Source organism: Gallus gallus, chromosome 1 (assembly GCF_016699485.2).
Source record: "Gallus gallus isolate bGalGal1 chromosome 1, bGalGal1.mat.broiler.GRCg7b, whole genome shotgun sequence".
In the NCBI taxonomy this organism is placed as follows: Eukaryota; Metazoa; Chordata; class Aves; order Galliformes; family Phasianidae; genus Gallus; species Gallus gallus.
Genome location: NC_052532.1, coordinates 142849817 through 142864208, shown reverse-complemented (window position 1 = coordinate 142864208; position 14392 = coordinate 142849817).

Below are 14392 nucleotides of genomic sequence, written 5' to 3'. Positions count from 1 at the left end.
AGGCTTGAGTGGGCAGAGGGCAACTCACCGCCACTTCAGGCCTTGTGAGGGGATTCTATGCTTTCTATGATATAGAATCACAGAATGGTTTGGGTTGGAAGGCGTCTTAGGCCACCCAGCCCCAACCCCTTGCCATGGGCAGGGCTGCCCCCACCAGCTCAGGCTGCCCAGGGCCCATCCAACCTGGCCTTGAGTGCCTTCAGGGATGGGGCACCACAGCTTCTCTGGGCAGCTGTGCCAGTGCCTCACCACCCTCACAGTGAGAAGTTTCTTCCTAACATCTAGCCTAAATCTCCCCTCTTTGAATTTAAAGCCATTCTTCCTTGTCCTATCACTATCAGGCCATGTAAAAAGATGGTCCTCCTCCTGCAGATGAGCTCTCTTTAAGTAACTGGGGTCTTCCTGGAGCCTTCTCCAGGCTGAACAAGCCCAGCCCTCATCCTGTCTCCATAGGACAGGAGCTGCAACCTTCTGGTCATCTTTATGGCCCTCCTCTGGACTCAGCCCAATAGCTCTGCATCCCTTCTGTGCTGGCAGCCCCATGCCTGGGTGCAGTACTCCAGGTGTATCTTAAAGGGGCAGAATAGAGGGGGAGAAGTGTGGCTTGAGGTTTATTTGCTTGTTTTAGTTCTATTTATGTGAAGCCCTGCTGGCTGTGTGGGTCTCTTCCCTTTGCTGTGCTCTCAGACTGCCAGCAATGCAGGCAGGGTTTCCTTCTACTTATCAAGGATACTGGTCACAAACTCCCAGGACATTACAGGGATGTTACCAGCTGCCACCTGGAGCAGGGCTTGGCACTGAGGGGCAGCAGTGCTGGTGAGAGCTGATGAATGATAAGGCTTCCTGTGGAAAGGGAGAAGGGTTTAAAATGTCGTAGAATCATAGAATGGTTTGGGTTGGAAGGGACCTTTAAGATCACCTCGTTCCAACTCCCTGCTATAGACAGGAACACCTCTCTCTAGACCAAGTTGCTCAAAGCCCCATCCAGCCTGGCCTTGAATGCTTCCAAGGAGGGGAAATCCACAGCCTCTCTGGGCAACCTGTTCCAGTGTCTCACCACCCTCATGGTAAAGAATTTCTTCCTAATAATGTCCTCTGAAAGGGTCACCGAACTTGTAGTTTAGCATCCTGTATTTAATATCATGCTTGTGAATTTTCACAAGTTTTTGCAAAGGTACGCGCTAAAGATCCTTAAAGAAATCGAGCCTTGATGGGATGAGAAGGGAGTTAGCTTTTGGTTTGATAATTTGTTAACAATGAGGAAGCAGTGAGTTGGCAGGTGTGCAGTACGTCATGGGGAGCGGTGCTGCTGAGAGCACCCAGAAGACGTGTGAAGGAGATGGCATGGTGATGATGTAATGTAATTCCTCAGGATAGTGAAATTAAAAGTAAGCTGAAGAATCGAAAAGGGATCTCTGATACATTGTGAGAGGTGCAAAAATGATAGATGAGGCTCAGCGCTGACAGGCACAGCATAATGCATACGGACAGGCCTGGGCTTGGTGTCACTTAGGAAAGAGATATTAGTGGCACTGGCAACTGGTATGTGGCTTTCCAAAGTATATCAGTAGTCAAAAAGATAAGAGGGCTGTTGGGTTCCTATAAGGAGGGGGAAAAAAAAAGAGAAAAAAGAAAGAATATTGGAAAAAAACAAAACAAAACAAAACAAAACAAAACACCATCATTGCAATGACATTGTAGGAATCCAGAGTCTTGCTTCCTTTGAGGGTTTGCTGGAGGTCCTTCATAGAATCATAGAATCATAGAATGGCCTGGATTGAAAAGAACCACAATGATCACTGAGTTTCAACCCCCCCTGCTATGTGCAGGGTTGCCAACCACCAGACCAGGCTGCCCAGAGCCACATCCAGCCTGACCTTGAATGCCTCCAGGGATGGGGCATCCACAACCTCCTTGGGCAACCTGTTACAGTGTGTCACCACCCTCTCTCTGTGTGAAAAACTTCCTCCTAATATCTGACCTAAACCTCCCCTGTCTCAATTTAAGACCATTCCCCCTTGTCCTATCACTATCCACCCTCGTAAACAGCCTTTCCCCTTCCTGTTTATATGCTTCCTTCAAGTACTGGCGGGCTGCAGTGAGGTCTGCCTGGAGCCTTCTTTTCTCCAAGCTATGCTGGGCAGTGATTGAACTACTGAAGAAGAACAGCAGACGCCAGCCCTAAAACAGATTCTCAACTTTGTTGCTGTAGGCACCTGCTGAGCTCCTCCGGAGGTGGGAAGCGTGTCTTCGTTCTCCAAATTGCAGGGACTCCTTGGCTGCTGACAAGCAATCAACTTCCAGGTGAAACTGTCTCCAGGTTACCATCCTCAGTGGGCTGCTCTCCCCATTCCCACAGTGGTGGGATGAGCCCTCAGCATCCAGTGGTAACCGGTGGCCTTCCCAGCCAGTGACAGCCAAAGGTGCAGAACAGCATGGTGGGAATCCTTAAAGTAACCCCAGTGTTTTTATTATGTTTTTAAAATGAAAAAATACCTTATCCTTGACACAGGCTTTTTGTTGAGCACCTAACTGAGGGAAGTGCCTTTCTTAGTGACAAGGGTATGACTTCTTCAAAGGTTTTTGATATCTTGACACCACCTTCTGTAAGCCTCTCCTATCATCGCAAAAGCCCATTAAACTCATTGTAGCAGTTTAATTAGGTAGAACACACTCATGTTAAGGAGTTGGCTGGAGAGGGAAGGTGGTGGTGAGTATGTGGGGAGGGAGGACCAATATCTGGTACAGCTGTGTGTGAAGAGTGCAGTCGGCTGTGTGAAGTTTCTGGTGAACCAGATCATTCACTTTTGTGTTGGCAGTATTGACAGCGGAGAAAATAAAGACGCCTGCGGGGCTTGTTGCAGCTGATGATGTCCTATTTACTATGTAAAGCCACATGCTCGTGCTTCTCTCAGCAATGAGTTATGGTGATGTCTCCAGTTCTTGCCTAGGCAATTTTACAAAACTCGAAGCTGTGTGCCCTTGGGGGGCTGTTTCAGTTTGCACATCCTCATTGATCTCAGGATCTCAGTCCTCCACCATGCTCCCTCTGCATTGGGGTGTCCCTGTCCTTCACAGGACAGCTTTGTCCCGCAGGGCCACCTTCTTCTCAACGCTTGTTCGTCTCTTTGTCTGAAGATACACCACTCCCTGGGGAGGAAGTCACTGGAGCTGAACTGTCTGTTGCAATTTTTAAGTGAAGAATTCTACCCCTTCACCAAGGAGCTCTCAGCCCTACTGCAGGCAGGTTACTGCCTTACTTTCTTGGTCCCTTCTGCCATTTCTCAGCTGGTGTCTCAGAAAAAGACTCAATGCCATCTGCTATTTTTTCCTTATGGCAAGGGAAGAGATCATGAACTAATTCCACAGAGCTTTTTATAGAACAAAGATTGCGATGGTCTTAATTTACCGAACTGGAAGTTTTACAGCTTGGCTGATTTATTTGATCTGTTTGGGGCTGGTTACTATATACACAGATGAAGAACCAAACAGAGCTGGTTACGTTAAGGGTGAACACACCATTCACAGCATTATAGGCTTTGGTCAACTGCAACCAACAAACACTACATGGAGATTAAACTGGCAGGGCGTTTTAACAATCTTTTTTTTTGACATGGGATGCACGGTTATATTCTGTTGTAATAGTATTTGCCTGGGATTAAATTAAGCAAGTCCTTATTCAGGAGAAGCTACTGAAGTCAGGGAGTTTTGCTGTGGTAAGAGCTGATGGAATTGTTCCATTAGTGGAACCCAACCAAAGACACTCCTTGCTTAACTGCCACTTGTGAAAAATGTGGTGTTTCCCTGGAAGGAAGGCAAAAATGGATTTGAAGAATTTTCAGTACAACAACTAATGAGTAGCTCAAGCAACATTGTAGTTAAGCAATTAGTTTTGCAACAAGAGTTAAGTTTAGAAGTTATGTTCTCTACATACTAGTAGGAGTAACTTGGCCTTATTAAAAAGCATCAGGTGGAAGGAGCTTTATTGTCTTGGCAGCCACTTGAGTGCAGTGTTTTTAACAAACCTGGCCTTGGATGAGCTCAACTACAAATTCAAAGGACAATAGGAGATTTCTTTCCATAAATACTGTGCATTTAAATAAAAAATCAACTGGAAGTCAGAGCAGCTCTGTGCCTGAGTTAGTCCTCCATCCTTCTGATGGTATTGATACTAAAGTGATAATGTACTGTGACTGTAAGGTAAAATAGTGTGTCATTGGAGTCAGTGTGACTTTTGCCTTGAACTGCAAGGAATTTAAGACCACAGACACAGCTATAAGATGGCTCTTCTGTATTTGGTATTTTGTTTTTCTTGTTGTTTTGCTTTGCTAGTTGTTTTTCTTGTTTTTCACTTATACATGGGCTGTTCCAAAAGTCATAGAATCATAGAATGGCTTGGGTTGGAAGGGACCTCAAAGATCATCTGTTTCCAACTCCTCTGCCGCAGGCAGTGTTGTCAGCCACTAAATCAGGTACTAGATCAAGTTGCCCAGGGCCCCATCTAAACTGGCCTTGAACACCTCTAGTGATGAGGCATCCACAATTTCTCTGGGCAACCTATGCCAGTGCCTCACCAACATCTTAGTTAAAAATTTTCCTGATTGCTAATCTAAATCTCCCTTCTTTTCATTTTAAACTGTTCCCCCTTCCCCTGTCACTATTGGCCCAGGTGAAAAGTGAATTTCCTTCCTGTTTACAAGCTTGCTTTGAGTATCGAAAGGCCTGAGATGTCTCTTCTCGAGACTGAGCAAGCCCAGCTCCCACAGCCTGTCTTCATAGGAGAGGTGCTCCAGCCCCCTGATAATCCTTTTGGCTTTCTCTGGACCCACTACAACAACTCTATGTCATTCTTGTGCTGGGGGCCCCAGGCCTGGATGCAGTTCTCCAGGTAGAGCCTCACAAGGGCAGAGTGAAGGGGAGCAAAACCCTCTCACTCCCTGCTGGCCATCCCTCTTTTGATTTAGCCCAGGATACGGTTGTCCTTCTAGGCTGCAAGTGCGCACTAGTGGTGCATGTCCAACTTTTTGTCTGCCAGAACCCCTAAGTCCTTCTCCACAGAGCTGCTCTCAAGATGTTTTTCTCCCTGTCTGTACACATATCTGTGATTGTCTCAACCCAAGTGCAACACCTTGCACTCAGCCTTGTTGAATCTCATTAGGTCCATGTGGGCTCACTTTTCAAGCTTGTTCAGGTCTCATGGGACTGCATCCCCTCCTTGTATTGCATCAACTGCACCATTCAGCTTGAAGTCATCAACAAATTTGATTAGGATGCACTCAGTCCCACTTTCTGGGTCATTGATAAAGATATTGAAGAGCTCCAGTCACAAGATGGACCTCTGGAGGACACCACTCATGACCAGCCTCCACCTGGATTAGAACAATTTACCACTCATCTGGCTGTGGCCATCCAACTACCTCCTTATGCACTGAATAGTCCATTCTTTGAACCTGAAATCTCTCTGATTTGGATGTAAGGATGTGACATGGGATCATGTCAAAGGTTTTGCAGAAGTCCAGGTAGATGACATAATTTGCCCCTCCTTTGTCCACCAGTGCTGCCACTCTATCATAGAAGGCCACCAAATTGGTCAGGCACAATCTCATGAAACAGTGCTGGCTGTCTCAGATAACCTCCTCATCCCTCATGTGCCTTAACATCTCTTCCAGGAGGATCTGTTCCATGATCTCCCCAGGCACCACCAGGTGGTGGTAAATTGTGGTTAGATTTAAATGAACCAAGTGCAAAGGAAAAACAATCTGCTGTCCCAAAAAACCCCGAGTATACACATGATGTTTTTGTGCTTGTATCCTCCTAGTTTGCACTAGAACTGCTCTTTTTGGTTGCATTTTGTTTGTTTGCTCTTAAATGATGCTTCTGAGTTCTGACATCATGAAGTCCTTTGACTTAGATGTGATGTTGCAGTTGAAAGGTGGCAGAATTTATTCCTTTTAGTTAATTGATTACTTTAGTGATAAAGAAGATAGGTTTGCTTTTATCTGCAAATAGGAAAATACTTGTCCGGTCCATTGCCTGTCACAGTGAGAACTGTTAATTGAAAGCTTCCATTTTTGAAGCAGCTGGGATAGGGCCCAAGGTTCTCAGATAACACGTTTCTCCACACTGGTCCCAGCTCAGCTGTTGTCTTTACAATCCCATATTGCTCAAATGGTTGTGCCTGGATCTGTCAATGGAAAGTTTTCATCACCTCAGCACTGAGATCACCTTTTATCCCCTTGCCTCATATGAAACAGCAACACAGCATTAAGGGCTTTGTTGGAGTGAATTTGTTATCCTCTCACCTGCTTGGTGAGATAAAATAAGGGATCAGAGCTGTGTGAGCTACTATCAAAATGGAAAGACATGCTCATAAGCCAGAGTATGTATGAGTGCTTATATGCACAGAAAATTGTGTGTATTTGCCAAGTATATCTCACTGGAAAGTTGGAGAAGACATACTGTGAATAACAGTTAACTAGGGTGAGCCATTCCTGCTCTCCCCTCTTGCCCAGGGCTAAACCCCGTTATCTTCACGTCCTCAGTTCCTTTTGTTACAGTGTCAATAAAGTCACTTTAACAAGCCCACTAGTTTTAAACTAAATAAATAAATAAATGGAAAATGGAATATTCAGCATCAGACTTCAGTATGCTTTTTAAAGCATACAGTGGTGTATGCGGCACAAGATCAGCATGGAGAGACAGTCAAGCCACCCCAGACAGCAGGCATGATGAAAGACTTCTGCATGAAACCAGCACATTGGTGCAGGATAAAAGCTGCCCTTCCCACCCCAAAGACATTCAGGCTGCTCTGATGCTGAGCATCCTGACCCACAGCCCTCTTAGCAGTGGCTGGGGTCCCGTTGGGGCACCCAGCATACCCTTGCTACTGTATTTCAGCCACTTATTCCTGCCAAGAGAGGGGATTCAATTCCAGCTGATAACACCCACGTTCAGGTAAAACCAATGAAACTAGGAACAATTCCTCTCTCTAGAATCAGGATTGTGAAACATCCTTCTTGGCATCCTGTTGCTGTATCAAGAAGAACATGGGTTTCCTCAGTCTAGCACCATAACTGCCACCCCGTGCAGATGTCTCACCTACCCTGGAGTACCAAATAGCATCAAGGAGCCTATGCTAAGGAAGTGTCTCTTTACTGCCTTTCTCTTGTCTTCCAAACTGGTGGTCCAGTTTTCAGGCCGATGATTATTTTTAAGTCAGTTTTTCATAGTCTGCCCTGATGTAACCAATGCCCTGGTATGAAGAGGCTCAAGCATCTCCTGTGGGCCAGAGGTGAGTGCCACAGCACGTGTTCAACCAGGCAGTCAGAGAGAAGTATGACATAAAGCAAAGGTTAGGCTTAAACATAGGTCTTCAAATGTGCAACAGATGGAAAAGTGTTTCTTTAGGAAACCCTGTGGGTCTGGTGTTCAAACAAGAGTAGGTTAAAAAAACAATTCTCATTCCTCCAGTCTTCTCTTCTTGGAAAAGATATCCACGGAAACTTTGATAGGCTGAAGAGCTTCAAAAAAATCTGCATAATAAATGTCATTGTTTTTAATTATGACTACTGAGTAGTAGCTGTACTTGTCATTCATGTAACAGTCTAACCATTAGGTAGTGTAATTTCCTAGAAGCCACAGCAAATTGGCTTGCAATTGCATGTGGAAAGACATGCTTCCAACCCAACGCAGAAGCAACCATACATAAACCATTCCTAAACCGTTCTTAAACATGACTTAGTCTTCATTTTATTGGGGTCTACAATAAACAGTGGGTTACAGGTGCAAGGATCAGATCAGGTTTGGAAGGTGTTGTACAGCCTCTGGTTGAAGCTCTACATTAGAAGATCACTCAACTGTAATATAATAATTAAGGGTGTTCCAAATCTCATTAAAGGCAATAAAATTAAATGGAAAAATATGTGTTAATATTTTGCTAAATGACAGCTACAGATGTGTTGGAGCAGGGGGCAGCTTGCCACCTTATCATGTCACTAGCCTTGATATCTAGCCTTGCTAAATCCAAAACGATGTGGCAAGTATTTCCAACACCTAATAAGCCAACTGGTTTCACAGGTGATTTAAGTGTTGAGTGTCCTCTGAGTTAAACAATGCTTCTTGGCAATATTATATAGAAAATATTCATTCAAACAGAACAAATGACAAGGATAGACAATACACTATTCTATTCACATTTCCCACTATGTTTCAAAACTGCAATCTATTTCTAAACTAAAAAGTGTATATGTTGCCTACTGTTGCAGACATCTATGCTGTCAGAAGACCACACGGCAGGAAACATTGGCAAGTTGTGTTTTTTTCCAAACTGCAGCTCTGAAGACCGGACAAGAATGTGCTCACTCTTCAATCTTGGAAGGAGACTCTGCAAACAGTGCTATATCCAGCAAAGTTTTATAGACTCCGGATTATCTCCAGCATCTGTGCAGGAAACATGAGAAAGGACATTCTCTCTGGTTTAAGATGTTGCTAATGAGGGTAAGGTTGCCTCCATTCCCTCACGTCAACTCCCCAAGGCACATTCAGGCTATTCCATCATTTCAAGCTTTCCCCTTCAATAACAAACTGCAAAGTGCTCTTTTCTGAAGGCTACAGTCTAAAGCACTGAATGTATTGTAGTGTGCTTGTAAAAGCAAAACAAAAGACTTCTCTGAGAGCATTCTCTGGCATCTGCCTCCCTTCTCCATATCACTGGTTTGTATCTTACCTGATCCGAAAAACGTTTCCCTGCTGCTCTACTGGCAGAAGAAATTGGGAGCAGTAAGTTCCAGGTGACAGAATACATTTTCAAAGATCAATGCTGGCACAACTGTTAGGAGCATTGCAGCACAGATCTTTTCAGACACAGTTATCTGGGACCAGAATGGCAAGAGGTAAGATGACCAGAGTCAACTGGAAGCAGCAGAAAGAGCATGAAAACCTTTCAGAGAATATCATTTTCAGTTTTTTTTTTTTTAAATGACTGAAAAAGCAAATTTAACCTCAGTTGAAGGGGGTGATTTCTGCAAATATACTACTTAAGTCACAGAGTTCTAAGGGTTTACTTCTGCACTCGTAATTTAACATCTTTTTGCTTCTGTGCTCAGAAGCTCCTTGAAACAGGTTCTTTGGTTTGTTGGTTTTAAATTACCACTAACAAAACATCCAAATTCTTATTTGCTTCTAAGTAATGATTAATAAACAGGAAAGGAAAAACATCCATACAGCAAAGTTTTGTTGTTTGTAGTATCTTTTTACTGAAGTTCGCCAATATTAATATTATTTAGGAGGATGCCTTACCAGAATTTGCTAATCACTCTTCCTAACTGTAACAGATATCCTGGATGGCCCAGCAAGTTGTAAGTTAATCTTCAGGTTGAGTGCAAAGCAATATCCTGAAAGAAAAATGACTTGGACACTTTGTGATCAGCAACTTGAATTACAGCCCTGATACTCCGAGCATCACACAGTTTCATTTAAAAAGCATGACCACATGTTTGCAAACTGACAACTGGTTTTTGATTTCATTGCAGAAGCCAAGTTGGAAATTGTAAAGATAGCATGATAGCAACAGCTTGCCTCATCCAAAAGAAGAAAAATCAAAACCTATCTTTTGAGTATGAGAGGGAAATACTGATGTTCATGTAATGAAATATAATAATGGTATACAATGTTTATAATAATAATTTTTCTATGGTAATATATAGTATACATTGTAAGGTATTTTATATGTCATGTATATAATACTAATTATAACGTTGGGCTGATGGGTTGCTTAAAAAGAGAGTTTTGTGCTCATTCCATTGCTCTGATCTCTGAATACAAATGTGGTATTACGTATTTCCATTAAAAGAACCAATTCTTATCTATTTACTGGACACATTTAAATGGCAGGACACCTGTCTCCAGCTAGGTCCCTTCATTTCAAACTGGGCTTTGTAGAATTGATCAAGGTTAACACAGAAACGAAGACAGGGCCAGGAGCTGCCCCGCCTCATGCTCCTGCTGGTGGTAGGAAGGATGATGCTAAGGGCCTCACACACCCTGGCCTTATCTCCATGGCTGAATTTAGCTCAGCACATGGAATTAAGCCAAACAGTGCCCAACGTGTGTTTCTGTGATTCCTTTGCAGATAAGCCAGGCTCAGGCAGGGAGAAACCTGGAAGAGTTTGGAGCAAATTAACACAGATTTAGCAGCCTGTGCACAGTGAACAGCTGCCAAAGTGCAGAAGTAGGATTACATGTTTTCCTGATGTCATCCAGAGGCAGATGAAACAATCTTCGCCTGCTGTCTTCCAGGCCTAATCAGCTCTGGATTAGTCTTAAAGAGCTCTGAGACACTCCTGAGTATAACTGTTCAGATACAGTAGCTCATTTCTGGATATGGCCTACTAAATCCATCATGGAGAATGAGATGAGAACGTCCACAGATGACTGAGCTTGTTACCAGTGGCTCAGCACTGGAGGTTGAGAAGTTCTTCCCTTGGGTGTTTGCCAGCAGGCCAGGGCTCACAGCACCAGTCACTGCCACATCCAGAACTTTCTCATGGAGGAGGTTAGGCTCCTCACATCTAGGCCTGCCTCCCAGCCAGCTCCTGGGTGGTCGCCTGTGACAGGATAAGGGGGAATGGTCTTAAATTGAGACAGGGGAGGTTTAGATTAGATATTAGGAGAAAGTTTTTCCTCCTAAGAAAGGAGGAAAAACAGAGGGTGGTGACGCAATGGAACAGGTTGCCCAAGGAGGTTGTGGATGCCTCATCCCTGGAGGCGTTCAAGGCCAGGCTGGATGTGGCTCTGGGCAGCCTGGTCTGGTGGTTGGCAACCCTGCACATAACAGGGGGGTTGAAACTCGATTATCATTGTGGTCCTTTTTAATCCAGGCCATTCTATGATTCTGTACCACCCAGCCTTTCTAACCCTCTCCCCACAGGAGAAGGTTCATATGTGCCACAGCGGCCAGTGGGCACTCGAGTGTGGGCAAGCAGAAAGCATGACTGTGTGGCATGAAACAGAGTGAAGAGGAGCAGAAGTAAAGGAGGAAGAAAATCCACATCTTCCCTCTCTTGTCTTCTGCAACTGCCTGTTGCTTCCATTTACCATCCTGAGCTGGCATACAGGCTCCAGTCTTGCCAAGAGCCCTGCAGCTGACTCATCTAAATCAATTAAATGGGACACTCGTGCACTGGAAATGAACCCTGTGTTTTGAAGGCTTCATTTGTGTTCTTCAGAAGTGCTGCAGAAGGCCTTTCTCCAAACGGATTCAGGCAGGAGTACATGGATCCAACACATTAATGTTGTACATGGAAAGCAGTAGAGATGTTAGGGAGTCCTCTCTCTTGCCCATTTTTCCCCATCATCTCCCTTACTCTGTTGTGTTTTCAGAACACACTCCTTGCTTCTTGGCTGGAAAAGTCCTCTGGCATAATTCTGCACTTTTAAACACTTACTTCACAGAAACATATTACCTAATCTTGTCCTCTCCCTGCTTTAGAGACTTGCACCTATACCTCTGACAAAATGCCTAGTTAGTTATCGTGGCTGCTACTGCATTTCTAGGGCAGCAAATAACCCAGGCTGCCTTTTCTTCTGGACTGCAGGACCAAGACTTCTCACATAATCCATTCAGAGATGCAGACACGACGCCCAACCTTGGTACCTGTGTCAAAAAATTGGAGAATGCAGCCACTACAATCAGTTTTCCCTATTTTCAACAGGGAGTCAGTGCTGGAAAGCCCCAAGATCTAGTCACAGTTTAACTTAAACATGCCTAAGAGATGCCCAACTGCACTTCTCACTGCACATAAAATGCAGCATGGCCTCAGCAGACAAGAGTAGACTTTGGCCCTTCTAAGCTTGCTGAATTGGTACCTAAGCAATTGCTTTATTTATGTTCATCTTTCTACTGCCAGTTAATTTTTCTTATTGACTCAAATCTACTGTTGAGGTTCCCAGTGTGGGACCATATCCATTTGCCTGCTAACGCTTAGTACAGTGATCTTTCCAGGGCTGACAATATCAGTAACAAGTAATACTCCACATACTCTACTCCCCTTTTGGCTCTGGTTTTAAGTTTTTTTTCTTTTTCTTTTTTTTTTCCATTTCTGTCCCCACAAGCAATGTCAGAAGGCATCATGAACATCAGACTGGATATGAACCAAGGGCTGGAGATGACCACCACATCATGTATATGTGTGAAGAAACCACTCCAACAGAACTCAATAAAACAACTCACTATGCGTCATCTATGAACAAAAAGCAATTAACAAACAAATATGCTATTGTGCTAAGCCACTGGATGGGAAAAATAAATCCATTATGCTATTATACCATAATGGCTATTCCTGCAGTAATTCACAGATGTTGCTGCTACCTCAAGGAAGATTTACAGGCTTCCTGGCCTCCACCTTCACGGGAGCTTGTGCTTAGTCAGAATAAGAAATCTATCTAACTCCAGCTCTGTGCAGCTGCTTAGATAAAAATTAGGACTACTTCCACCTCATCCCCTCAGACAAGGTAGTAGGCTCCAGTTTCACTTCTGATAATTGGTAACGAAGAAATGAATATACAGAAACTGTACTAAGCATGTTTGTGGAGCTGTTGCTATTTACCAACATGCTCTATTGTATAGTACCATATAGTAGGTTTTGTTGTTGTTGTTGTTGTTTTTAATCCCTCAAATCTTTCCTGGAAAGAGTTCTGGAAACATGAAACAAGGGCTAAAAGCACCTTCATCTATATTTCTAAGAGAGCAGATTCAGATGTTAGAAATCATGCATTCGGTGCACGGAAACCCTTGTTCAACACAAAGTATCACTGTGTAACACTTTCATCTAAGTGCATGCACTACTCTCTGAAAAGCTTTTGTGTTTGCAACCACTTTTTGAGCCCATCCCTTGTGCATTAGTTTGTGAGATACCTTTTTAATCCTAGAGTGAAAGCAAAACAAACGAAAAACCAGCAGATGAATATGCTCAGGCCACAGTGCTACCATACTGCTACCATAATACCACAGTTATGCACCCCTGTGCATCTCAGTTCATCTTGCTTTCTAGCTACTATGGGCATCTGAAATAGAAAAGTGATTTCCTCCTAATCCAGAAAACTTTAGAACAAGTGTCACCACGATGGGGAGGGGCCTTTGTGAACAGTTATCCTTCCCCTTTGTGTCAGGAAGGCTGGCAGAGTGCCTTTTCTTCTCATGCAGTTGCAGATGTCCCATCAGGATGGGGATTTCCTCTCCTCCTTAAGACTCGGTGAAGGAGGACAGGGAGGTGATAAATCCTCTGAATGCCAGAATTCAATATACAGGCAGCATCATCTTTCTGATTCAAAGTAGCCCAGTGTAAGGGGACCCATTCATCTTGGAATGAAAACACAATCCCGCTAGAATAAAGTTTACTACAAAAACCGAGCCTACTAAGTCAATGGTTTCATTTCACTGAACCTGCACCCCAAATTTTAATTCAGCAAAGTTCATGATGACACAGGTATGGCTTATCACTCAGGCATGTATAACCATAAGCATCAAGTAACACATGGTATGCTGTAGTGATGCAAGAGCTTAAGAGTTTATATTTGACCTTGATCCCTAGAAGCAAACTCCTTGAGATCTGAAGTGGATATGATCTAGTTGTAAGAAATCCCTTCTTCAGGTCAGTGTCACTTGGAAGACAGCTGTTTACTAGCTGCAACTTCTGTTAGGGAAGGTCTCCACATTACTTCTCATTTTATAAGAATATGGGAATACTTACTTTTATCAGAGTGCAGCATTTCAGAAGTTTTCATCTGATTATTTAGCCTTCTTGAACAGCTTTTTCTAAAACCCTTTGACCTCATCGCACAGAAGGGTCTTAAAAGCACTGGAGTTAATCTTCTTCCTTATGCTGATGCACTTAAGTTGTATCATACTCCTGGAATAGCCCTGACATCATAGTTAACCTTCCTGTCTCTACATATGCTTAAAAGAAGTTAAGTTTAGGTTTAAATGTGTGTGTGCTTGGAGTCTACACATATATATGCAAACACAAACAATATATATATATATATATTTAATTAAATACTTTGAAAAGCATTTGAGATATATCTATTTAAAAACATGCAGGGATTTTTGAATACAGGTGAAAATTCAGGCTCAGTTCAGGCAGCCCCAGAACCAATCTAGATTTTTAACTCTGCAGCAGAGACCCCACAGCACCAGGAAGCACGCACAGTTTAGCGACCTGACGTGGCCAGAGACCATCAGACCAACTCTCATCTGATTCTTCTCCCCACACCTTAGATCAAAGAGGAAATACTCTGGCATGGTCCTTCCTCAGGAAATTGACACCTGAAGTTAGAAGTACAAGTTAAAGCACTGCCATAGCCTGCACTGGAGATCAGTCAGAATGGTGCCAGG